At 38.9% G+C, this 24,409-nt stretch overlaps 1 protein-coding gene and 1 long non-coding RNA gene across 3 annotated transcripts in view; one reads left to right on the top strand and one right to left on the bottom strand.

The window, feature by feature from the left end:
• The window catches only part of dagla (diacylglycerol lipase, alpha), a 58,855-nt gene extending 52,516 nt beyond the window's left edge, over window positions 1-6,339 (bottom strand). Inside the window, exon 1 of one of the 2 annotated variants that reach the window (XM_022669484.2) lies at window positions 5,698-6,339. The gene's annotated coding sequence lies outside the window, so the exon portion shown is untranslated. The remainder of the gene's footprint in view (window positions 1-5,697) is intronic. The other variant, XM_022669485.2, reaches the window with a different exon arrangement.
• Window positions 6,340-11,963: 5,624 nt separating this feature from the next.
• On the top strand, window positions 11,964-15,391 carry LOC111192494 (uncharacterized). Its single transcript, XR_007424883.1, has 2 exons — window positions 11,964-12,216; window positions 14,846-15,391. It is a non-coding gene; the product is annotated as an uncharacterized LOC111192494 (long non-coding RNA).
• Window positions 15,392-24,409: the final 9,018 nt, after the last annotated feature.

Raw genomic sequence — 24,409 nt, 5'->3', positions numbered from 1 at the left:
GTAAAACAAAACAAACAGATCCAGACCATAGAAACCAAGTGTGTGAAGCTATGAAGATAAGATTAGGTTTAGGGTAATTAATATTCTGACACTTTTCCAAACTTAGCCTAAGCCAAGCCTAAAGCTTAAACCTCACATCTGTGCCTTTTTAGTTTACAACAGGAGATGCTAAGCTAATGTTGCAAACAAACACTAAACAAACTGCTACCAGTCTGCTACCAATCACGTTGTGTAAATACACACTTAAAGACCTTACACTCATGCACTAAACCAAGTGATTTCACCACTGCAGACTAATTTTCCATGTCAGAATTAAATCTTGTGGGTTAAATGGAATTTAATTACAGCAATGTATTTTATTTTGCCAGAAAAGACAGTTTAGTTTTGGCTAATGCAAATTGTGAGGTGGGCATTAAATAATAATAACATAAATAAAAATAAACGACCAATAGGAGCCCTCTCTCCAGCCCTAAACAGGAAGCAGCTGTCCCGTTAGTTTAACCCCGGGGTCGTGTCGACATTCTGGGACGTTTTTAAGAACAGAATTCTGCACACAGGACCAGCTGTGGACAAAACCTGCTACTGTTTGTGCTTCACTGTTTAACAGTTTCCACCAGGAGCATGATGGGAAATAAGCTCTAAAGGAATGTAGCTGCAGTTTTACAAATAATGAACCTGCAAGAATTTAGTCTTTGTAGAACAGCGACAGACTGTCTTCAGGTGTGAGAGACTTAAAATAATGTTCAGTCTGCATCAGCTAATAACCATCAATCACGCTCATTAGATTTCTGCTCCTTAAATTTGGTTATTCCAATCGGACACAGAAATCATGCTCCTCTGTATTAAACGTGCAGAATGAACAGGTGTGATTCGTGCTCAGAGTGAGGAAGGACTGTGTGCAGGACTCTCTAGGGAAAATCTCTCCAGGGTTATGAGGCTAGACAGGCCTCACTCCAGGCCAGTTCACACTGAATTACACTTTCAGATCAGATAGGAGTTCTTCTCTAGAATTTTCCTAGAAAAAGGAAAAACTGATAAGACTGACATCTGCGTTGCGACTACAAAGTGCTTACATAATAAACCAAGGTTTCTGACACCAATTACTGAAATTCCACTTAAAAAATGATATTTAAAGCTTGGTATTTAAGTAGATCTAATAATTGGATAAGTGATTTACAGACTATAGGGAGCTCTGTATTATAAGGCACACTATCAATGAACGTTTATATTTTGGTCTATTTTCCTACATAAGGTGCCCATTTCTAAGGAACAAGGATGTCACCATGTTTCCCTTCTAATTCAAACAGGTCTCATTTGTAATTCTTAAAAAAACTGTTTATTATGTAGGTAAGTAAAGTGTTTCTGTTTACTTACAGAAATTTTAAATACAAAAAAGTATTTTAGCAGTATGTCAGCAGCAGTGATAGCCACGGTTAGCAGCACTTAGCGCTAGTTAACGCCGCCCGACAGCGCTACACTGAGAAACCCTGAGTGTTCTGGTAACCCATGGTGATATCAGCCAGCGGTTTGTCCCACGTATCTTGTTTTAACGCGGTAAACACGCAGACTACAGTCCAATATACTCACCAGAGCTAGCGTTGTGGTTAGCGGTTAATGCTAATACTGCTCCAGTTTCTGAGCTGTAGAAACTTCACTAAAACTCCCTTATAACACTGTACTTCAGCAGAGTGGCTTTACTGCTCCTTGCAACCTGACTGGTAAAATTCCTACATAAGGTGCACTGGATTATAAGGAACACTTTCGATTTTTGGAAAAATTTAAGGATTTTAAGTGCGCCCTATAGTCTGAAAAATACGGTACTGCTGTTAAGTAGAACTACACATGCCTTTAACCAATAAAAACTGAAGTCCACTGTCTGTTAATATACTGGTATATATGTATTCACTATGCATTCACACGTGTACACTAGGAGTAGGAATCTAACAATAAAATATTATCACAATACTTTGTCCTTGATGATGATGATGATGATACCACAATACTGTAATTCTGCAATACTCAATCTATCAAGACAATTCTCTGATCCTTCACAGCATCTGTGTAACTGAAGATATTAAATACTCCTAAGTAAATTAAATTTCAGGAATTATTGATTTATTGGTGTCAGTTTCACATAATTTAACAACCAATATTCTTTACTGCACGTATACCCTATTCATTCATAGTGGGGCAGGGCTTAGGGAGTTTGGAGCATCTATGTTTCAATAAAAATATCCATATTTGATGCTACATATTAATGAGGTAAACAAAAACTATAGAGTATTTATCTCCATATAAATATATTGTTCCAATCAGATCAGATCCATAACCTACACTTTTTTTCATCATTTTTAGTCTGAATGTGGTGATAAATGCACCCCCAGGTCTCTATGGAGAACTCCTGGAACTCCATTAAAACCCATCAAACAGAAGAACCACAAGATAACCGCTAACGCTAATGCTTCCTTGTGAAAGCTTCTGCGAATCTATTCCCTTCCCGCCTTGTGTTTACGTATGTATATCTGTCCCATGCTGAAGTTATAAGTGAAGCTCATAAAATACAAGGCGAATGTTGGATATGGGCCCTTTGGGGGCTTTTCAACTTATTTAGCATTTCTCATGTTAAGGACCCCAAACTAACAGAACTAGCCTTCTGTCGTGATTCTAAACAATCAGACAAGAACACGCCTGCCTTCAACTCAACAATTTCACACAGCTGGAAATTAGACTTCTAGAGATATTAAGCTCTGAACACGGCTGTAAATATTAGATATTATAGTAGAATTCACCTTCCCCAATCTCACTCCCTAAAGACACTCTCTCTCTCACACACACTCTCTCTCACACTCACACAGCACTGGAACACACTAAATGACCAGCGGTGACACAGTAGTGAATGAAAGCTTGCTCAAAACTGCAGTGTGTATCAGTGAGCAGTATATTCTCTGTACCTTCCATCTCTCACTCACCTACAGACCCTCAAGCACTATTGCGCAATGCCAACTAACACACCCTCTTTCTTTTCATTCCATCCATCCGTGCACACATCTAACCATCCACCTGAGAATCCCAGAATTCTTCTGTACTAAAGTGCTATCAGTATGTTCTTTCTCTCTCTCTTTCTCACTCTCTTTCTCTTAATCGTTTCTCTGTGTCACTCTTCCCTTCTCTGACTCAATGACCAATAACACACAGCTGAATGAATTAAAGAGCTGTTATATGTTCATCCCCCAAACTACCTTGTATATCTATTTTTTTCTATATGTATGAAATAGCTATTATGTTAAGTAAAGCATAAGCATGATCATGATCACTACACATGTGAATGAACTGATAAGCTGTCTCATACATACATACATACATAGTGAGAGAGGAAATACATACATACATACATATATATATACATATATACACACACACACACACATTCACATATATATATATATATATATATATATATATCAGTATTTTCTCTCTCTCTTCTCTTTCTCCATCACAAACACAATACTGCAACAAAATGATAAATTCTATTTTTGGTAGATTCGTAACAGAATACAATGATCCAGAATGTCATGATACTATTAATGCACTCTAAATATCTCCTTATATCCAGAGTTAAAGTAAAATGAATTATACAGATAAAATACAGAATGAAATACAGATAAAATCTGTCTCTAGTAGATATATAATGGGAAATGAGAACAGTGTGAATTTTTATTTTACTAAAACAGCAAAAAAGTAGTACCATGATGTGATAATCAGGGATAGCACAGTATGGAATAATTATTAAGTTACATAAAGCATAAGCATGATCTGGGACTATGAAACAACTTTCCCTTTCAGACTTGCATGTGAAAGAACTGATCAACTAACAGCTAATATCTGTATATTTATATATATACATAATAAGAACTGGACACTTAAGAACACACATCAGTATTCTCTCTCTCTCCCTCCCTCCTCTTCCATATTATAGTTGTTTAAATACATACATATATGTGTCTACACTTTACAGTATGAAGGGCCAGTGACCGTTCTGAATGTTCAGAACTGGACACCATAAATCAGTATGCAACATCCCCCACCTCCCTCTCTCACTCTGTCCATCTGTGTCTCTCTCCCTTTTCCCCTTTCCCCACCACTGCTGAACACACACACACACACACACACATCAAAGAGACCAGTAACAGACTACTACATGAAAGGCGTGCTCACAACTGGACAATTATCACCCTACATTAGTATGCATTAAGTTCTCTCTCTCTCATCATACATTAGCATGCATCTCTCTCTGATGCTCACATACTTACACGCTTCAAACGACCACAGGAGGTATCAGTGTATAGCATTATGTAGTATCTCTTCTCTTTCTCTCACGCCATCATTCTAGATCTCTCTATTCCCCCTCTATACCTGCCATACTCATATACGCATTTATACACAGTGTCAATCAGGTATCAGGCCCTCTCTCTCACTCTTTTCTCACACACACACACACACACACACCATGTAATATCCTCCACTGCCTAATGACACACCTGTGAATTAAGGCCTGCTCAGAACTGGTCAGTTATCAGCATATATCAGTATGCAGTAGCCTCTCTCTCTCTCTGTTCTTCTGATTGTGCTGATTGTGTATGACTCTCCACCCTTCTCTACCTCTGCCTTATACACAGAGCTACACATTCACTTAAAGAACAACCACTGGTAGATTCAGGACTGGAATCCATCCATCCAGCCATCCCCCTCTCCCACTCTCTCTCTCTCTCTCTCTCTCTCTCTCTCTCTCTCTCTCATATGCAAATAATCAGTGATAGGAGATCTCTGTACATATCAGTCAACATTAATCCTTCTCTATATTTATTTCTCTCTCTTTTTCACTTTTTACCCTTCTGTTTCCCTGCCAAACATAATACCGGTATATATAATGACTAATTACTGAAGTCAGCATGCTCTAAAACCATCAGTCAATACCAGTATGTACTAACCTGTCCCTTTCATACATACATAATGGCTTTCTCTACCCTTCTCTATCCCTTCCCCACAAACATGTGTATGTATGTATGTATGTCAGCATATATTAGTATGCAATAATCTCTCTCTCTCTCTCTCTCTCTGATTGTATGTGTCCCTCTGCCCTTCTCTATCCGTGCCATATACATATATTTACATATTCACAGCAAAAAGACCAATGGTAGATTCAGAACTGGACATTATTTATGGATATGCGATATTACCCATCTCTCTCTTTCCCATTACTGCCATTCATACACACATCAGCATATACCAGTATGTATTAACCCTTCCTCTCTCTCTCTCTCTCTCTCTCTCCCTCTCTCATTCCCTCTCTCTCTTATCATCTCTTATGCTGCCAGTCTATTCATGCCACACACCTACATACACACACACACACACACATATATATACATATACATATACATATATATATATATATATATATATATATATATATATTCACTCTGATCAATCAGAGAACAGCAGCTTGATCTAAAACATAGAGACATTACTAAACACTGAACACCAGTATGTATTAACCCCTCTTTTTCCTCTCTCTCTCTCACACACACACACACACACACACACAGTACAGCTACACACCGAACGAGCAGAAATGCATCAAGTGTCCTCGACAGCAGCACCCCCCGCTCCCCTCCTCTCCGGATCAGTATATCCTACCTGTATTATGTAGGTGTTTTCCACAGCCCCTCGTGCTTTGCCGTGTCCTCGCGCTCTCCCATCCTCCACCAATCCAACACAGACCACGAATCCAAGCCGTAACCTAAACACTCTTTGACACTCTCATCCTCTCTCACACACTGCCTCTCACACACTGTCCGGGCCTTCCAGTGTCCCTGTACACCCCCCGCCACCCCACCCTAAAACACACACGCACGCTCAGCCACTCAGTCAGGCGCGCACACGCACCAACACACCCAGAGAGATCCGGCTCCGCGCCTCAGTGTGTGCGTGCGTGCGTGTGTGAGAGAGAGAGAGAGAGTGTGTGTCATCAATGGAGCGGCTGTGTCCCAAACCGCGGCGATACCCCCCTCCCTATATTTGATCTGCTGCTCTCTGTGCGCGCGTGTTGTCGTGTCGGGGTATCCGGGGCTGCGGGGCGGTCAGCCTGTCCGCCGAGCCGGGATCTGCACCAGCCCAGTGGAAGCCCAGCCCAGTGTTTGTGTGTGCGTACGCGCGCGCGGAGACTGACACAGCTCTGTGTGTGTGTGTTGGAGTGTTTAGGTTAGTGTGTGTGTGTGAGAGAGAGAGTGTGTGGTTATTTATTTATTTATTTCGGTATTTATACGGTGAGTGTATATCTGTATTCTCAGCGCCGGATCCGCACCGTGTCCCGCTGCGCCGCGCACCGTTGCGCTTTTTACGCAGTGACGTAATCCCCCCCCCCCCATTCCCGATGGGCCCCGCCCCGCCGCGCGCTCGCTGCCAACGTCACCCGCAGAGGGAGGAGGGAAAAGGGGGGAGCTGCGTCATTTCCGGAGTTTTAAACTTAAAAAAAGGGGGGGGGATTATTAATGAAAATAAGATTAATTAAGGTTAATTAATTTTACAGATTACACTTAGGAGCTATACAGCGTGAAGGAGCCGGACCCACTGTATTCATTACCACACTGCAACAATACATGCACTTTACCCACAGGCCAAATACTAACAGAGACATTGTAATATCCTGAAATGTCATATTCTAAATTATTTGAATACAATAACCAAAAAACAATAAAATATATGAACAACAAACTAAGTTATAATAACAGAAACTGTACTTTAGAGAAAGTACTGCTATAGAAGTAACCTGAATTTATTTTAATTTAAAATTTAAATTTTTGCTTTTTTTTTTTTTTTTACATTGACATAAAACAAGTAAAAATTATATATTGAAAAATTCAAGTGATTAATTCAGAGGCAAAAAATCACATGCAATAATTAAATGTAAAATAATTCAGTGCTAGATATTCTGTGCTTTTAAATTTCAAAATCTGGTGAGACTGTTTTACTTCCATATACTGCATCCCAACCTAAATCAATTAAAAATGAAAAACCAGTACTATATTAGAAGTGAGGTGTAATCTATTACATTTTTACACAGCTAAAACTGAGATAGAATAACTCATAATAGAAAATGTTCATCTGAGTTGGACTGTGATTCATTACTCATACTTTTACTGGAAGATTAGGGCACAGTACATACAGTATCATTTTCCAGTACAGTGGGATTTCTAGAAAAATAAAGGATCTTTACAATGAAAGTGGATTCTGAGATGGCGGTGTACTATTCTACTGTGCAGTGATTATAGACTACTGATAATTAACCTCTAAGGGGTGTTGCTCAAGAGGCCTACAAGGGCATTTTAGAAGTCCAGTAGTGGTTTATTTAAAATGGTCCTGCCCTGTTCCCATCTTACACCCATCAACAATCTAGATGAGTTGCAGTCCAAACCACCCATCACAGACTGAGGAATAGATGACCAAGAAATGGACTACCCAGAACCATGATATGGCTCATCACTTCAGCCCATACAGTTCCCAGATATCCCCAACCTAGATTTCCAATAAAGGTCCCTGTCTGTTCCAGAACTGGGCTCTTAATAAAACCCATTATAGCTCCAAATTGCCCATATAAAGTCAATAAATGTCCCACAATGCCCCTGGGCTGTTGCTCCAGGGGTCCACATGCAGCAACACTGTGCTGGGTCCAAAATGGGTCACTCTGCTCAGTTTTAAAATGTAGGTACGGCGCCACCTGCTGCTGAAGACTAAGAACTGTTATTAAAGAAAACATTGATTTAGCTGATTTATTCTCCTTCTGCTGCCCATCCTTCTCTGCCTTATAGCAGAGCACAGTAGAGTGTTCTGTACAGTTTACTGCTTAATGTCTTGTTGTTAATGTACTTATTGTCTGTTTTTTATTTATTTTCTAAAATATAATATTATTATACTAGTGCATCTCAAAAAAATGTGAAACTTATTTATTATATAAACGTATTACACACAGAGTGTTCTATTTTAAGCGTTTATTTATTTTATTGTTCATGGTTATGGCTTACAGCCAAATGTAAACCCAAAAATCAGTGTTTCAGGAAATTAGAATATTATATAAAACCAGCTGATACTTTTGGCAGTGTGGGCAGTGTGCCAAGTTCTGCTGGAAAATGAAATCCGCATCTCTTTAAAAGTTCTGTAAAAAAGTGCTGTAAGATTTTCTGGGAAATACAAAACTGCACTGACTTTAGACTTGATAATAAAACACAGTGGATCAACACCAGCAGATGACATGTTTCTCCAAACCTCTGCTCCCTTGATTTACTAATGAAATGTAAAATTTACTAATGGTCAGTGATGGTCTAGAGAGCCATGTCATCTGCTGGTGTGGTTAAAACTATATTATTTCTGTTCTTCCCTTTTTTTCATTTTACTATAATGAAAATATCTAAATCTGGTTGTGGCCTCCTCCCAGACTCGACTATAGTATATTGCAGACTTGACCCAAGTATAGTATAATGCACTGAACATGCCTGTGGTACAACTGAATGGCAATAAAGTCTATATTAAAGCACCCCATTAATAAACTACAAAAATAGTGCTGTTACTACTGTAAAATCTACCTGCTGTTTTTTTTTATTTCTATATGATATAAACTGATCTGTCAATATGTCTCATAATATCAGAAGCAACAAACAAATGAAACATTCCTGTGTTTTATTCCATTATTTTCAGTCCAGCCATAGAAAATTCCCTTCCACGAAAAGGATGTATTATCACCCAAACACTGAGGCACAGTTAACAAGCTGCTACAACTGCAAATTAAAGTTTAAAATAGATTCTAAATGCAACACCCACAGTCACTCAAAGGCTTCACACACACATGCACATACCGAATACACTCACGTTTGTTTTCATGTCTTGTAAGCCTTTTACAAAAAAGTAGACTTTTTTAAAAGTTTATTTAGTTAAGTAACACTGAGTAAAGTTTAAGTATTTCAGTATACTAATAGTAAGCTCTTTTAGTGCTTTGTAAGACATGTTTTTGTATTTAAAAGTATTCCTTTATTATTTATTAGGTGTAAGTGAGTGGTCAATTTTGAGTATACAGCTAGTTAAACTAGTAGTATAGTAGACTATATAGTAAAACTATACTATGAACTACATTATAAGTGAACCTAAAGGCACTAGTTAAATACTTTTAGCCCACTTTTTAATTTAATGACATTATACTTTAAAGGGTGCGAAAAGTATTCCCATCCATTATTCTGTAGGTAGAAACATAGATACTAGTGTATCTATGTTTCTATGTATCTATGTTTACTCTTACTAAAAACTCAAGCTTTTTAGTAAGAGTACAAAAGTACTGATTTTAAAACTAATTAAAGTATAAAAGTGCCATTAAGAACAAAAGCTTATGCTGCATCACAGGGTCCTATAGTGCACTAACACCCAAAAAAAACTAACACACAAAAAAGACATATTGCCTATGATGTTATATTAAAATGTTAATGTTGATAATTTTGAGATGCACTAGGCTCCCTGTTTCAGCTGCATGAATGCCCATACAATATAAATATATTAAAGAAGCTTAGTTGGACTGGAGTTTTTCTGGAGTTCTCTTGAGTCTCTGCACGGATCATCTTCATACTCGGCTACATACGTCTGCTATGTTCTTGCTGGAGTGTGTGGGGAGGCGTGTGCAGGTGTGATGGATCACAGTATAAACCAATAGTGTGTCGGAATGATATATGTTTATATTTATCATGCAACCACAATCAGATTCACTCTATCTGTATGGAGAGATTAATCTGGATAGGGTTTTTTTTGAACGATGAGAAGCCGGAATGAAAACGAGCTGAAATGAAATAGGAGTACCAAGGCGATTTTTAAAATGTAAGAAGTAGAAGGTGAAAAACAATTACTCCAGAAAAGTATAGATAATCAGCATTCTTCTTAAGTAAGATAATGAAGTATTTGTACTCAGTTAGTTGACACCTCTGTTTAAGTAACTTTAAGTATATGACCAGTAACTACAAGTGGTTCAGCTTTTCTGTAACTGAAAGGAGACTCTAGTTCCCTGTTGGACCCTCTAGCCTGAATACAAGATGAGATTGAGATGGTTGGTCGTGGAGGTGTACAGGTTCTGTATGGCATCCTGCAGCACATATACCCACAGATGTTGATACAGCTGGGCCTGTAGATCCTGCTCTACACTCATAGATTTTTGAAGCTCCATCCCAGCTGCTTACGTAAATGCTGGATTGGTGATAAATCTGAAGACCGGATAAGACAAGGAAGTATTACTGGGAAACCCTTGCTGTGTGTAGGGAAGCATTATCCTGCTGAAAAATACCAGCTGTAACTTTTGCCATGAGAGGCAGGAACACATGTGTCTATAGGATGTTCTGCACATATCACTGAGCTGGTAGTGTTCCTCATATCAATAAGAGGGGTGACTGACTGTTGTATGCGATGCTCCCCAGATCATCAATCACAAGGGCAGAGTATAAAGTCTTTTTTTGATAGTAGAGTCAGTTACTCCAACAAAAGCAGGTTTAACCTTTTTTAATACCCTGTATTTTAAAAGAAACAATAAATGGGTGTTTTTTGTCCATGTAGTACAGTGGCATGAAAAAGTATTTACCCCTTACAGATTTATTTTGTTTTTGCATTTTTGTCATACTTACATTTTTCAGACTATCAAACACACTTTAATATCAGACAAATACAACCTAAGTAAATATAAAAATCTGATTTTACATTATAAATGTATTTATTAATAAAGTAACTGTGATTAACCACAACCAGACCTGATTACTGCCAGACCTGTAGAATCAAAAAATCACTTAAATAGAACCTGTCTGACAACATGAAGCAGATAAATGATTTTAAAAAGCACCACATTATGCTGAAATTTAAAAACAGACGAGAAAACAAAGTTACTGATAATCTGTCAGCTTGAAAAGGATACATATCACAAGTCATTTCTAAAGCTATCATTCAGAAATGGAGAAAACATGGAACAATGGGGAACCTTCCCAGGAGTAGCTGGCCGACCAAAATTATTCCAAAAGGGCATGGACAACTCATCCAGGAGGTCACAAAAGAACCCAGAGGCCTACCTTGCCTCAGTTAAGGTTAAGGTCAGTGTTTATGATTAAATAATAAGAAAGAGGCTGGTTGAAAATGGTCTCCATTTTCCAAGGCAAAAACCACTGCTGACCAAAAAGAACACAACGACCCATCTCACATTTACCAGCAAACATCCCCCAGTAATCCCCAGTACTTTGGGTAAATATTCTTTGGACTGGCAAGACAGAAGTGGAACTTTTTGGAAGGTGTGTGACACGTTATATCTGGTGTAAACCTAACACATAATTTCAGAAAAGGTACATCCTTGATAATGTAAACCATGGTGGTGGTAGTGTGATGGTCTTGGGCTGTTTTGCTGCTGCTTCAGGGCCTGGACAACTTGCTGTAATAGATGGAACCAGGAATTCTGCTGTTTACCAGATAAACCTGAAGGAGAATATCCGGCTATCTGTTAGTGACCTCAAGCTCAGGTGTACTTGGGTTCTTCAGCAGGACAATGATCCAAAGCACACAAACAAGTCCACCTCTGAATGGTTTAAAAAAACTAAATGAAGGTTTTGGAGTGGCCTAGTCAAAGTTTGATAACAGGAGGTTCATGCTGGAAACCCCTCCACTTGAATTTTTACTCAGGTTATCTATGTCTGATATTAAATATTATTTGATAATCTGAAAAATATTGATATAAAAAACCAAACGAATCTGTAGGGGGGCAAATACTTTTTTCACCACTGTATTTGTAAATATAAAAGCATCTGTATGCAATAATATACTATAATCTTTGTCCTGAAAATATATGAAAACAAATGCACACACACACACACACTCTGGGCATCAGTCCCAGTACAGTGCATCCACCCCCTCCATTCTGAGCAGTAGTGGTACATCCCTCTGTTCTGTCCTCCACTCCCAGGCTGCATCCTCCATCACTCACTCCGCTTCCCTCCTTCTTCTCTGTTTCTCCTTGAGGTCGAACTCTGGGCCTGTCTGCTGATCTCCAGGCCTGCTCCTCCACCGGTCTGTCTGTAGTGTGTCAGTGCTGTGAGCTCGGCGTGTGGAGGGACACAGCAGCAGCAGCAGCAGCAGCAGCAGAAGCAGCAGCAGCAGGTAGGCTGCAGCATGCTGATTTATTGATGTGGCTGGATCTGCTGCAGGAGGATACAGCACTGATGCTAATGCTAACACACTGCTGTTTGACTTTGGACTTTTCTCTGTCTGTGTTAGAGTGGCTGTGTCCCAATTGTCGTTTTAATCACAGTAAAGGGCAGTGCTTAAGCCATATAATGTGCATTACATAGTGTTTTATTAAGAAGGTACTTGGGTACCAATCAAGTAGTAATAATAGAGTATATTGCTTATTTCATTATATTTTTATTATTATTATTATTAGCAGTAGTAGTAGTATTAGGAATAAGAAGAAAAATCATAATCTTGATTAAATATGCTTTTTACATTATTCATTTAGTCACTCTTTAGAAACAAATAAACAGTTTATTTAGTTTAAAAGTTACAAAAATATAATATACAGTTATAAAGATACAATTTCCCATTTTCTGCTTCCTTCCCTCGTTACCTCATTTTTGGGCCTCCCATCCCCCTTCCACCCCCTTTTACAGCTCATGACTCATGCAATTTTACAGAGAAACAGACAGGCATAAAGACAGACAGACAGAAAAACAGACAGACAGCCTATAGGAAGAACTGTAAATGCTTAAACTACAAGACCTGTCTTTGTCTCGTGCTGTTTTCTTTGGGTGACGCATATGCCAGTGTGTGTATGAATGTGTGTGTGTGTGTGTGAGAGAGAGAGAGAGAGAGAGAGAGAGAGAGAGAGAGAGAGAGAAAAGAGAGAGACGCTTTGTGTCTCTGCATCTCACTCACTAGTCTCCTTTATAACTGACAGTTTCTATATGCCTTTCAACTAATACACACACACACACACACACACACACACACACACACACACACACACACACACACAAACAAATGCTTTTTCCCACAAGTCAGCTTTAACGGATGTTGCGTAAGAGTCCAGTGACTGCCCTTTGTCAAACATCCCAACACACACATACACACACACACAAACACAATACTGCTGGCCACAGTTGATGTGTCCAGTGCACCTTATTGCAGTGTGAAGGTCATGCACTTACACTGTCAGAGCAGGAGCAGTAGATCAGTGTGTTTCACTGCCATGGAACCATCAGTGTAGACCCAGTGTACCTGATCCAGGTAATTAAGGTAAAAATCTCACCTCTCCTGCGAGGTCCGTGATCCTCCCGTATGTTGATAGCATCTTAATGATGCTCTCAATTAATTTATAATTTTCAAGAAATTACAAAACAGTAATTTCAGGTTCACTCACTCATTGTTTAGGGATAGTCGAGTAAGGCAGAGCGAGGGTGTGACAAAGAGAGCATCTTGATTGGTCTCTTATTGTGCATAGGCCTATCAGGGAGATCTGTGGGCGGGACCTAGATTCAGCATCTCTTTTAGACTTGGGGATCAGTTCAGTGTAGTTTTCAAACACAAGGCATATAAAGGCACCACTAAAGCTTGATGATCTTTAGGATGAACAGGGCCAAACTCACTGTGGACTCGCTTATATACTATAGTGTTGCACCATCATGTGCTTTTATTTATTATAATTACAGCAACATATTAGGTATACAGAGATATGATGCTGAGTAAATACATAATTATATGGGTTATCATTGCGGTTGGTGTTTGCTCCCTCCCTAAAATGAGTTTTTGCAGGGTTGGATGCATGTTAAGGGACATGAGAACATTCTAGAATCAAGCAGAAAGTTTTCTAAACAGGGATTAGGCCTAGGCTTAACCCCTGTGTGGAAAATTGATCCCAGCACTGTTTGATCTTCTGGACCAGAAAGCAGTAAGTGGATTTGTCTCTTACTGTGCAAGAACAAACTCAAACAGACCAAGAACAGACATGTTGTGATGTTGTGGACCTGCTCATCTATGTGTTTCTAAAAAAGATTTGACAACCAATTTCTCACCTCGTTTTATGAAAGCAGAACCAGGATGATGATGTCAGATGATTTAGGATCAATCTTGTGGATCTAAACACAGTCTTTTGTCAACATTTCAGTTCATGTCAGAGTTCACAGTGAATGCTGTCACCAACTGATGCATCCTGGGTTTTGGGGGCGGAGCTAAAATAGATCTAGGAACTTTACCCAGTAATTGTGTTCTATCGGAATATAACCCAATCAGTGGAATCACAAGAACACTCTCTGAGAAACAGCCCTGGCATAGCCATAACTACGATACTGTTCTTCTACTGTAATAGGAAAAGTGTGTGTGGGTGTGTGTGTTCAGGTTTTCTGAGGAGGAAAGTAGAGATTTCTGCCTTTCTATGGCTGAATTTTCTCAAGCATGAATTAATCTGAGTGTTGCAATAACATCTAACCCTACTAAATATAGCTCTCTCTCTCTTTCTCTTTTCCCTTACTCTGCCACTTGTTCTCTCCCTCTCTCACTCCTCCCCCTCTCTCTCTTTCTACTCCTCTGTCTTTCTCTTCCCTCTCTCTGTCTGTCTCTGTATCCCCCTCTCTCTCCTCTCTCTTTTTTTACTCTCTCCATTTCTCACTTTCTTTCTCTCCATCTCTCTCTCTTTTTCTTGCTCTCTCTCCCCCTCTCTTTCTACCCCTCTCTCTTTCTCTACCTACTGTCTCTTTTTCTCTCTCTCTCTTTCTCTCTCTCTCTCATTTTCCAGTTCTGTCTCTCAGATCTCACCAGTTGAATCCGGATAACTGAGAGGATAGGAAGTTCTTCTCCAGCAGACAGAGCTTCATATCTAACAGATCCACATGGATACTAAGGCCAAGAGCGGCTCTAAGTCAGCGTCCCGGGCAGAGAAGAAGGATCCAGCCCCTCTGAAACCGGACCCCGTCCCTGCAGAACCCTCCCCACCCACTGAACCAGAGAAAACAGCAGATGATGGAGCAGCCAGCCAGGAGGGGGCGCCGGAGGGGGGCGAGGGAAAAGGAAGTGGGTGTGAAATGCTGGAGCACCTGAAGCCCTTCCTCATCGGGGGAGCCGTTGTTGCCCTCGGGGCCATTTTGGTTGGCGCGATCTTATTGGCCAAGAAAAACTGATGATGTAGAGTTATTGGTTGATTGGTTAACGAGTGATTGTGTCACACATTATCAGAGGGGCATAGTTTAAGTTTATGACTTCAGTTATGTATAAAGTAATCCACTGAACTGAACTGACTGAAATGTGTGCATTATTTCTTTATGAATAAAATATATCACATTAACTTTAAGTGGTCATACATAAATATTAAAAACCCTGCTATAATGCTAATTTCAACTGTGCAGTTCCTGATTGGTTCAAGATATGTAGTTTTTAAACATTATTTATTATGTTCTATCTAAGGTCTGTAGCATACAGTATCTTTTAATGGAAAACACTGAAGATATGACACTTTGATACGGTGTAAAATTCAGTGAGTTCAGCAACACACAGTCATTAATGTCTAAACCACTGCAAAAAAAGTGAGTACATTAGCCCAAAGTGCCAATATTTTGTGTTGCTGCTATTATTTTCCAGCACTGCCTTAAGAGCGTCACAGATTACTACTGGAATCCTCTTCCACTCCTCCATGATGACGTGACAGAGCTGGTGGATGTTAGAGAACATGCACCCCTCTACCTTCTATGTGAGATGCCCCAGAGGTGCTCAATAGGGTTTAAGGCCAATTTATACAGCCACAGCTGTGATTGGTACAGTGAACCGCAGCTTCCCACCCCCACATTCCAGCCTCCGCTCTTTAAACTGCAGAGTGACGCGTGATGAAGTATAAATGCTCTCTGCTGCGTAGCGCAATAACTGGGTCACTGGGTACGCTTAAGCTACTGCGTAGGTTGACGCAGAAGTATAAATTGGCCCTTAGTTCTTCAGACATGCCTGGCCAGTCCAGGTATGCTCACCAAAGCAATTGTCATCTTGGAGGTGTGTTTGGAGTCGTTAAACTGCAGCAACAGGTTTGAATGTAGGACAAGCTGCACTTCATCTGAGCCAAACAAGTTTATCTTGGTCTACTAAAACCCCAGGACATGGTTCCAGTGATCAATGTTCTTTGCTTGTCTTCAGCAAACTGTTTGCAGGCTTTCTTGTGCATCAGCTTCAGATGAGGCTTTTTCAAGGACAGTGCCTTGCAGACAGAGTTGATGCAGTCTGTGGTGTATGGTCTGAGTACTGCAGGCTGACCTCCCTCCCTTCAACCAGTGCTGAATGCTTTAACCAAACAATGGCAGCACTCATACGTCTATTGTTTAAACCCAACCTCTGGATATTTTGCTAAACCTGTGGACTCTGAGTGGAACCCATCCTGGAACACTGCTGTATGACTTTGGTCATCATGCTGTATCTCAGTTTCAGGGTGTTAACAATCTTCTTATAGTCTAGGTTCCATCTTTTTATAGAGCAACAATTCTGTTTCTCAAATCCCTGAGGTGCTATGTTGAATATCCAGCAGCCAGTATAAGATATTTGAACACAAATCACCAAATTTAACAGCACCGCTCCCCATTCACACCTAGTAACTCTAATGAGTCACATGACACCAGGGAGGGAAATTGACACAATTTGGCACAATTAATGATAATAATAGTGATAAAGTCTTAGTGATCCAAAGAAAAAAACACAGTGCATTCAACAAAAACATAAAACATATTTTTTACTGTGCAAGGTATAACGACTCTGGAAGCACATTAACACCAGTAAACACAAAAGTATTTATATTTCGTAAACATTTTAACATTTTTGTCCCCTGACAACCACAAATGTTAAATCTACATACCAAAACAAAATAGCACATAATTGTAAACTAGAATGAAAATTATATGTTTTTTGTTTTAATCCAATAAAAATAATCAGATCCTTTTACTCTAAAACCCCAAAATAAAAGCCAGTGCATTTAATTGTTTTCAAGTCCAGCTTTATGTAATTAGTCTAAATATGAATACACCTGTTTTGTAAAGGCCTCTGTGGTTTGTTAGAGCACACAACCCATCCAGCCCCCATGTGGGTTTATGATGGGGTAAACGATGGGCCCTAACGAGGTTACCCATTTCGGACCCAACACATTTTGTCTCCATGCGGGTCCCTTGAGCAGCAGCCCATATGGGTTAATGACAGGTTTAAGATGGGTACAGTGTGGGACTCTAGTGGGTAGCATATGTTGGGTTAATATGTGCCCTTTATTCAGAACCCAAGTGGGTCTTATATGGGTGCAATATGGGCACAGGCCGGGCCTTTCATGGAGCAAATAGAGCTGAGGACACCTGTGCATTATATAATGGGCCCCATCAAGGTAGCCCATTCTGAAGCCCCCCTTTTTTTATTCAGTCTCCATGAGAGTACAAGATAAGTACAGTGAGGGACCATAATGGATAGCATATGTCTGGTTTATATGGGCCCTTCGTTTGAAGCCCAAATGTGTTGCATATGGGTCCACTATAGGCACAGATGGGCATAAGTGTGGAATTAAAGTGGACAGAATGTTGAGCCTGTATGGGCAGCGCAGTTGAATTTTACACAGGTGTACTAGAGGGGACATTCTTGGGCAAACTGAACTGGTTCTGATTAGATTCCATGGTGTAATAAGAAGAATTTCCAGAATGTAGTTAAACTGTAGATATTTAATATATAAAACAAACACATTTTTTGCTTTAAATATATTTATTATAAAAAAGCAAAACAATCAATCAAATAAAAAAAACAATCAAAAAAACTTTTTTTCCAATATACTGTAATTCTACCTCCATTATTTAAATGCAACAGCTAGTGTAACCTCTGCTTATATTGTCTATGCACTAGTATTACAACTGAACTGTTCACTACTATCATTGTTCTCCACTATCACTACTGTACTGTTTATTACTTTGACTACTAGATTGTTCATTACTATCACTACTGTACTTGTTATTACTATAATTTCTTTGGAACTGACTATTAAAAAAAAGACAATACTTGTGAAACCTGCACAGGTGGCGACCCTAATTCAGGGTGGGGTTTCCTGAAAAAACTTCAATCGCATGACCATAAAGGGGTCGACTGAGCTCTCTCTATCTCTCTCTCTCTATCTACCAGTTACAATGATCTGTCTATCGTTGCTTTCAGGAAACCATTCATAATACATGATATTCACATTTGAGTCCATCAAGTTGAGTGAGTTACTACTGTTTCTTTTTGTTTAGCATTTTACTCAATGGTATTCATGTATATATGTGTAAAATCCATATAAAAAAGGTTTAGGCACTCTGCTCAAATGGAACTCAACAGGGGACACTAAAATAACACACTTTAGATCTCAATTAAGTAAATATTTCAGTTAAAAACTTAACTCATTAGAGTGGAAGTGGAATGCATTAAGAACAGAATAACATAAAAAATATTAATGTAAATCAACGTGATTATCCCATGGAGGTATGGATATTAAATCATACTCAAAAATTAAAGTGGAACATAAAATTACAGGCTGACCCAATGTCAGTGGAAATCCCTCAAAATGAGGCTCAGTGGTGTACACAGTAAAAACCTTGGAGGGTTGTATATATAACCCATGCACAGTGTTGTAGAAATGAAAATTGAAAGGTGGGTCCGCACCCACCTCTCGCCTGGGGGCTACAACTCCCTTACGTGTTCGCTGAACAGAGAGTCTCAGACAGATGGAGTAAAGTTGAAAGCAAAACAAGTATTTATTATAACAGCTGGTACCAGGAGAACACAAATGAGCGGTCGTTGACCGTTCCCCGATATGCTCTGAACCCCCGTCATCTGACTCCCATGTTTTAAACCCAAAATGACGTGAACACCTGGTGATGAGGCGTTGCTGAAATTATCTTATGTCAGCATGCATGGTGTTATGTTGTTAGGGCTGAAGATTCGCTGATGGCTCAAGATTTGCTGGTGTTTTGGCCTTGGAGAAACAGCACGGCTTTGTTCAGTAATTAGACAGTGTTTCACTCCCTGCGCACATGTCCTCCCTCACTTGACAGGTGAAGGCCTTCACGCGCACAGAGAGAGAAAGACTGTACTGTTTGTCAAACGTCTTTTGTATTTAAGCAAGGCCATGCAGAATGCACTATCTGCTGATTTTGTAGCTGTTAGTTAGAAAACATGCAATCACACAATGTGGTTCAGTGAGGCGTCAGTGGCGCGTGATTAGTCAGCCATATAATAGGTTCCCATACGTTAGCAAAAACTCCCTTATGTTATGTATCATGTGGGTTAGTTTGTCAGACTAAGGTCTGTGTCAGTCACATGCTTGTGAAAAACAATGTCTTACTATATGTGTGGTTTAGAGGTTAGTTTTCTATATAAATGTGTAAAAAATATACTGTGAGCGATAAAATGATCAAATATAGTGTTAGTATAAATGTGTGAATAATATGTGAATAATAAAATGATCAAATGTGGTGTAAGTATTGGTTAATGCATATAAAATACAAGGTTTTCACAGATGGTAAGTAATCATGATTGTTAGGTGTTTGTCAATATATTTCAAGGTAAACAAGGTTTCTTCGTAAGATTTCCCACAATTCCCCCTTTCGACGTATCAAACAGATACGTCGACAAACCGTAATTCCTCCAAATCATGTATTTACATATGTTCAACACTTGAAGACATGTGTATGAACATTTTACTAAAATGTGAGAGCGAAAACCTGTCGCGGCAGCCTTCCAACCTATGTTGACAGGAAAAATTCTCTCACAGCCCCTCTGCCACCCAGGCGGCTAATGAGATGAACTCTATCAAAGGAGGAAGTGACATCGTAACCTTAAAGTCATCCCCAAGACTAGTTGTTCTACAGCAGTTCCTCTTGCTCTTCCTTACATTCCAGTATAGGCCGATCCCAATTGACATGTGTCGACCTAATTACGTGTTCCCACTTGTTACAAGGTCTGGCTTTATAAGCTGCTTAATCGGTGTTATGGGTGATTCTCATGAAGCTGCATGCAACATGTCCATGACAATTTTTAAAATCAGTACTTAATTCACAAAAACTCTGATATTGTGTGTAAAGCAAATAGGTAGTACTGTATGGATCAATTGTTTTCATTATCATAGAAAATTATTTTTATCTTTGATACGATGGCCAATGTTATTATCATGATACCCATGAGGGCAACGGTTATTATTATCTGGAGCCATATTGGAATAGCCAGAGGAAATGCTTGTCCGTTATAGTTTCCGTACTTTGACCTGTCCCACCCCCTTTTTCCGTACCAAGCAAGCCATTATTAAACCATAAATGTGTTTTCCCTCTAAGTTTCCCAGTATTTAGTAAACTTGTTATCTATAGCTCTATATGTGTAAGTGTTAAGGTTACAGAGTGTATATATTTTTTTTTTTTTTTTTTTTACAATTTCGTTTTTTCAAGAGTCTTTCGGCCACCTGTAAAGGAAAGCAATGTTCAGTACAACCTGTAAAGAAAAAATAATGTGTTCCCCCCCTACTTTAGCAAATCACAGTTTATAACCCTCTATGTGTAAATGTTAAAGTTGCAATTCGTGTTGTTCGTTTCTTCTTTCTTCTTGTTTCAGGGTTCTTGAAGGTATACTACCTTGATGTCTGCAATATCAGTGAATGAAAAGTATGAGTTGGTGTGTGATAAGACTATGTGTGTTTTTAATGAGATGTGTTTTAGAGTTTCTGTATGTAGTGTACTTTGACGCAATCGAAACGTTGCTGAATGAGTCACTCCCTCACTTCTGCTCCTCAGTCACAGCCATGCTGTGTGCTGTCTGCTGCTGTGCTCTGAGAAATCTTTTCTCTGCTGTGGCCATGCCAGGCCCGTGCTGCGGGGGCTCTGCTGCCCCTCCTTCCTGCTGCTGCTGCTGCGGGGTGAGTGTGCTACCCCTCCTTCCTGCTGCGGGCCTCCATCTGGGTCAGACGATTCAGCTGCTGTGCTCACCGCTCCCTCTGGCTCTCTAAGCGATCTCTGTTGTTGCACAGCTGTAGAACCCTCGCCTGTCAGTTGATCTGCATACGTTGTTCTCTCAGTCACCTGGAAAGGCCCAATCCAGCCAGGCTCGTTCCCCTTTCGTGCGTAGTGGCGGAGGAGCCCTCACTCCGTGTCTGTATTGGTCCACCTTTGCACCACGTTCTCCTGCTCCCCCTGTGTAAACAGATCTGAAACGAAACTTTTGTATTCGTTATAATCATGTTTAAGGTTCACTATTCATTTTGGAAGTTTTTAAGGCGTCCTCCGTGTCTCCTTTTCTGCAAGTTAAAATACATGGTTAAAATACATTCATCACACTTGACTTGAGCTCTAATTTCCCCTTGGAAGTTAATTATTTCATATTTAAATTTTGTCTGTGCACAGATTTAAGCCCAATTTTTGTTTTCTTACCTTCCTCAGTTGTCCTGATTTTCAGTTATACTCAATCATGATCTTTAATGTCAAAAGTGCGTTCAATCCCTAATATTTAGTCATTTTTTAAATCCCTCACTTTTAGGAATTTTCAATTTTAAATTGCAACATTTAATTATCATCACCATTAGTTACTTGCTTTTACCTTCCTTTTGTTCACATCCCTTTCCCTTTTAGTGTAACTGCTTCCCTGTCACACCAACTAATCTCTTATATCCAAATTAGATCTTACAAACACTTCCAATTTGCACGCCTAAGTTTATCACCAGACACACACTATGTCTCATGCATGCACACACACAAACTTAAACACGTCCTCTCTCACAAACACTAACCAAGTTAAAGATCACACACCTCAACTCTGCAGCATCATTGTACAGACCATATTTTACTGCTTCACAGCACAAAACTGCTGCTTTAAACGCACCTGCTGTTAAGCCTCCTACTTAGAGCTTCCTTTAGATCTTCTCATATTGTATTGGTAATACCTTATAGATAATAAATAAGAAACAAACATTTGGAAATACATCTGAATCATGTTTTTTATATAGATCGTAATGATCAGCTGCTCTATTTTCCCCTCCATATCCACACTGATTAATAGAATATCAGGGCCCAAAGTTTTAAACTCAAACAAACTACACATAATGTGGCTTCTGTCTCAGGAATGGTTCCATATTGATGTACTGGGCTTTCTTGGGTTACTTTTGCTTGGACTTCAGAATTACTGTTTGTGGCTATATTATTTTACCTGCCACTTTAATTTTCTGCAGTGTGTTATTTTACTAAGAAATTATGTTTCTGACTTTTTCAATTCCCAAGATTTTATAAAGACTTGATTTCTATATTTAGTTGATTTTATTTAGTGCTTTAAGAATTGGGATAAGTGGAACATGATTATTTTTCTCTGTATCAATCGTTCCATTACAAACAATAATATTAGCAATATCAATAAACACAGATGTTATGCTTTGCTTTGTCCACGTTATTATAGCAAGTAAATCCAAACAATGCTTTTCATTTACTGATCAATATGTTCAATATGTATTTATGCATATGCAATGCACAGCAGATTGCTTTTCACAATTATCAACAATACCTCTATTTCCTTAAACAATTTATCAAGCCTCACACATTGTTTTTCTTGTTCAAAAAATGGCTTACATGTTGAATAGTGAAAGTTTTAATTTTGTGTCTACATTTCATATTTTAAAGTTATGATTGAGTGTGTCTTAAAAGCTAAAACTTTTACAATATTGCTGAAAGTAATTGCTCATCTGCATAGAGGTTGTTTTAAAACCATACTTTAAAAAGATAAACAAGCTAAAAGTTTTTAAAAAAAAATGCTCTATGTCTATAAAATAATGATTGGTCAAAAATTTTTAGTAATAGTGGTGAGGGATGAAAAAGGTAATAGGTTTAAAAAGTCAAGAAAAAAGGTAAAAAATAATGGCTGGGCGAATAATGGTGGTAATAATGATTATCTATTTACCTCTCCCCCTTTTTCTGAAACAGAGTTTCTGTTTTAGAGAACTTAACGCAAAATTGTTTCACCCTTTTACTGTCCATTGGGCTGGTCTTCCCTTCCCAGGCCTCCACGGACACACACCCCATCACTTCATTCATCCACTCACTCTCCCCCTGGGCTGCGCTTCCCTTCCACGATGTTTTCTCCGTTTTCTGTTAAAATGCATGTGGTGGTCAGATCGAAACTGTGCCTGCCTTAGGTTGTCCCGTTGTAGTACGTTGGGATCTTACCCGTCTTTGGCTAACCAGCCTAGCCCACTGAACCACACACAGCGTAGCAGCACTGTTTAATCAACATTCAGTGCCGTAGTGCCCCCGCAGGGTACAGTTAGGGAACGCAAACCCAGGTATGTCACACTGTCATAAACACACACTCTGGTGTTTACTGTGAAAGCCTGTGCAAGGCACCAAGTACCCATGGTTTATTATTTGTTATTATTGTATACATATTTTATTTATTACCATCATTATCACCACTTCTCTTCCACTTAATTTAGCTTAAAGTATTTGCTTTGATGCCACTGCTCTGGAATAGACCCAAAAGAGTGCATGTCAATGAATTATTCAGATTTGGCATCTGTACCTTAAAGGTGTACCACAAGGTTAAATTTTGGTCCAGTTTTATTTAATATATATATACATAAATTATAGTGCTGGCTCTGCTTCTCAGATTGCAAACTTTACCATTATGCAGATGAAACAATTTTATATTGCTTAGCTGATTTTGTTTATGCTACAGCCAGAAAATTTCAGAATGCATTTGCTTTATAGGTGGCATTGTATAAGCATGAAAACTAAATTTATGCTGTTTTCCAGATCTTTTCTAGTCTAATTTAATACTATACAGAGAGAAAGTAAAGGAAGTTCTTCATTGCAGAAAGTAAAGCAAGTTCTTCATTGCAGAAAGTAAAGCATATTGAAAGCAAAATAGAAAGCTCATGTTTTCAACATTTGATTATGTCTCCTTATCAGAAAGATACCAAATTCCCTGTAGCTTGAAATAGATGCAACACTGCGTTTCCTTTAAAAAATAATAATAAAAAATAAAAATAAGGTTTTCCTCACTGGTTTCTGAAATCTACTATCGCTCTTAAGATGATCAAAATATTAGCATAGACGGATATCCATGAGATCATAGAGAAATGAGATATTACATTTGTCTTATATAAGTCTCATTCAGCCAGCACTGAACTGAGATCAGTCTGAATAAGAAACGAATAGTAAGATAATTGACTAAATCACCTGATAGAAAAAGCTGTGTTTGGAATGGCACACTTATTAACACATTCACTATTCACTATGTAGAATTTTCCATTTATTGAACTGATTATTTAAGAATCAAACAAGAAACCATAGTTTTTCTT

The sequence above is a fragment of the Astyanax mexicanus genome, chromosome 16, assembly GCF_023375975.1.
Source record: "Astyanax mexicanus isolate ESR-SI-001 chromosome 16, AstMex3_surface, whole genome shotgun sequence".
In the NCBI taxonomy this organism is placed as follows: domain Eukaryota; kingdom Metazoa; phylum Chordata; class Actinopteri; order Characiformes; family Acestrorhamphidae; genus Astyanax; species Astyanax mexicanus.
This window is presented reverse-complemented; position numbering and strand designations above follow the sequence as displayed.